Here is a 3,539-nt window from a genome sequence, read left to right as displayed (position 1 = left end):
CTGGATCCATTATATCTTTAGGGATGGTAATATCATGTTTTCCTTCTTCATTATTTGCTGGAAATGTTCCTTAAAGGAAACTCTCCCTTATCATCTGTTGGTTATCTTGGGAGCGTGTTTGGAGGTTCAGGCAGGCAAGCACTGCTTCTCATTTACCCTTGACCAAAGAACAGTCCTCGCCTGTCTAGGAAGGTTGTCCTGTTGGGCAGAGAGTACAGCTTCAGGAGGGACCCACGTGGAGCAGTGAGGGAGGAAGGGGACACACCCACCTAGCCTGCCAGATCAGCCCTGGCTATCAGTGGGGTGATAGATGTCACAACCAGATCACCCTCACATCCTGTTGAATATATTGTGGTATCTTTTTCCTTTTTCTTTCCTTTCCTTTTTTTTTTTTTTTTTTTTTTTGGGAGGGGGTGGGGTGGGGGTGGTGGCAGTATGTTTTAATATTTCTTTTTATTTACCAGTTTGCACAATAGTGAATATCCTCCAAAGATGACCAAGAGTTTTTGGGTTTGGGTTTTTTTGTGTCCTTATGACCTCACAGATTTTTTTTTTTTTTAGCATATTTTATGTGTCTCAGTTCATTATAGTTTAAAATGTCCTGTCGGTAGAGTCCTTTGGTTCTTAAAGATAAATGACCTATAAACACATAAACAGTCACTTTCCTATATGATTAAGAGTTACTTTCCAGAAGTTACAAAAATTAGCAACTTAAATTTGGTGTTTGTAGACCAAAATTAATGTGTTACTGAAGACTATGAGAACTGGGCACAGTGATGCACACCTGTAATCCCAGGGCTCAAGGAGGATTGAGAGCTCCAAACCAGTCTCAGACACTCAGCACGGCCCTGTCTCTAATAAAATATTTAAAAAGGTCTGGGGATGTGGCTCAGTGGTTATGAGCCCCTGGGTTCAGTCCCCGGTACCAAGAAAACAAAAAACAACAACAACAAAAAAAACCTTCTGAGGATTCTACTTTCCGCTATGAAATCCCACTATTAAACAGATAGTTGGAATTAACTCAGGCTAGCAATTTCACATTCCCAGTACTTGATAAGTTTTCTTTAAAAAAAAAAAAAAAAAAAGTATCACCTGCACATTCCTGAATCCTCATCAAAAGGGAGAGTAAATGAATAAAATAAGCACAAACCCACACAGAAAGAAAGGAAGGAAGAAAAGCGATAAGGACAAATGAAAATTCGAGACTGATAGAAAAGGGGAACCCCAGAATGACAACCAAATATCAGTCCAGATTAGTATAGGAGAATATGAAATGACAGAAAAATGATAGATTTCCTAATGTTTGGACATCATGAAAGGGAAGAATTATTTAATGAGAAAGTTTGAAGATGAGTGAGTGATAACTAGGCAAATAAAAAACAGCAAGGTTTTAAAAAGTCTTACTAACTAAAATAAAATTAAAAGTTATTCAAGAAAGGAAAATCATAAGACATTACCTAGCTTTTCTGTGGATATTACATAATCATACTAATGCAAACACTCTATTGATAATGAAAATTTGTGATATAACCTTATTGACAGGCAGGAGGGAAGGTAAGAGGTGTGTGTGTGTGTGTAAGAGAGAGAGAGAAAGAGAGTTGAATTTCCATCTTCCTTTGATAAATTGTAAAAGCAGAAACTTCAGAAAAGGCCATTCAAATATATTATTAGAAATATGGAGGCAAAGTTAGAAGCAATAACTAAAAATATTGAAGGTAAAGGTAGTCATTCCTGAGAGGTGGGAATCTGGAGTGTGAAGGTAGGACAGGGTGCTTTTTTACTTCTATTTGACATTTTAAATTATGTAACTATATACATTTATTAATTAAGACATTTTTAATTAAAAACTTGTCACATTTTTATGTACCTTTAATTCAAATAATTCTGCTGCCAGGAAACTAATCTTTGTCATGATCTGGAGTTTTTACCCTCACTAAAGTCATGCAAGAGTCCCAGTTGATCTCATTTATTCTAGAATATACAGGGAAGACCTTGTAGTCTCCAGGGCACATGGTTTCTACACATTGCTCAAGTCCATAGTCTCTTCAGTTCTTGGGCCAAGCTTGGCAATAAGAGTCTCCCAACACCTCTCATCAGAAAGAGGGTGTATGTTTAGCCAGGCGTGATGGCCTGTAATCCCAACTGCTTGGAGGCTCAGGCAGGAGGATCATGAGTTCAAGACCAGCCTGGGCAACATAGCTGGCCACAGAAGGAAGGCAGGAAGGAGAAAAGGAGGGCGGAAAGACTGTCTCATCACCACTGGGAGCCCCTATACAGAATGGGACTCCCATCTTCCTGCTCATAAACTGGAAAAATACTTGCCAGTATAACAAAATGCTGTAGCTGCAGCTGGGGGCAGCCATGGTCAGCCTTTTCTTTGTACTTATCTTGTTACATTTGTAATATTTCACTTAGGTTGTGTATGCCTCATCTGTGTATTGTTATAATTTTGTTGCAATTTTGTTTCTCTTCAGTTATAATCACTGAGTTCCTCTCAGTGTACTTCCCTAGGAGTGTGACAAGAGCCACTTCTAAGGTAGCAATCTTCAAAGAGGCCTGTGCACACCCCAGTGGTACACACGATCCCTGGATGTGGGAGGAAGAGATTAGAACTTCTAGTCATGTTTTCTGTCATTCTTTCTTGCTTTTCATTTGTAGATTTTCTAATGTATATGAAGTATATAAACAAAAAAATTTACATGTTTGAGAGTGCATTTTTAACCTTTTTAAAAGATAAATAAGTCTTTAATGGAAATACAACACACACACCTAAAAATGCACAAATTATAAACGTATAACTAAATGAATAATCATAGAGTACACATTTCATTGTAATGCCATGAGATTTTTTAAAAAGTCAGCTGGGTGTGGTGTGCATGCTTATAACCCCTGTGACTTGGGAGGCTGAGGCAGGAGGATCGAAAGTTCAAGACCAGCGTTAGCTAGTAAACTGTTCTCCCCCAGTATGGTGACTATCACCCTGACTTAAGAGGGTACATTAGACTCTTTGTCTCTGTCTCCAGACTAACGGAATGTGTAAGACCTCATTCAGGCTCAAATCGGTGGACACTCTAATTCATGTGTAAGGTGTTTTAGTAACAGCAATGAGAAAGCTGACTAAAACAGTGTTCCTCCAAGACAGTAACTCCCACAGTAGCAGCTGCTTGTGAGGGCTCTCCAAAGTTGTGTAGGTGTGCCTGCCATGAGAACATCCACCAAGATGTGTTGTAGTCAGGGGGCCCTCGTTAGAGTTGGCGTGATGCTGTTTGGACTCCCAGATTCCAAAATCATTTACTACCCAGAACTCTTTGTTTGGGTCAGTCAAGAACCATTTGCATGCAAGGAAATGGAGGGAAGTCTTTCTCAGTGAAGACTTCCTGTCCCAAAGGAAGTGAATCACAAGAAGATCAATGAGACCAAGGCTGCCTCACCTGAGTCCACTGGGCAGCCATGAACTCCACTCCCCAAGTATTAGTTACTTCCACTTGTTTGAATCGCAACACCTCCATTTTTATTACATATGGTGTGTGGGTCACTAA

At 39.4% G+C, this 3,539-nt stretch overlaps 1 pseudogene; it reads left to right on the top strand.

The window, feature by feature from the left end:
- Nucleotides 1-3,259: 3,259 nt before the first annotated feature.
- LOC124993595 (neuronal regeneration-related protein-like) lies at nt 3,260-3,539 on the top strand (annotated as a pseudogene).

This window comes from Sciurus carolinensis, chromosome 9 (genome assembly GCF_902686445.1).
Source record: "Sciurus carolinensis chromosome 9, mSciCar1.2, whole genome shotgun sequence".
Lineage (NCBI taxonomy): Eukaryota > Metazoa > Chordata > Mammalia > Rodentia > Sciuridae > Sciurus > Sciurus carolinensis.
The sequence above is the reverse complement of the archived record's forward strand: the minus strand, read 5'-3'. Positions and strand labels throughout refer to the sequence as shown.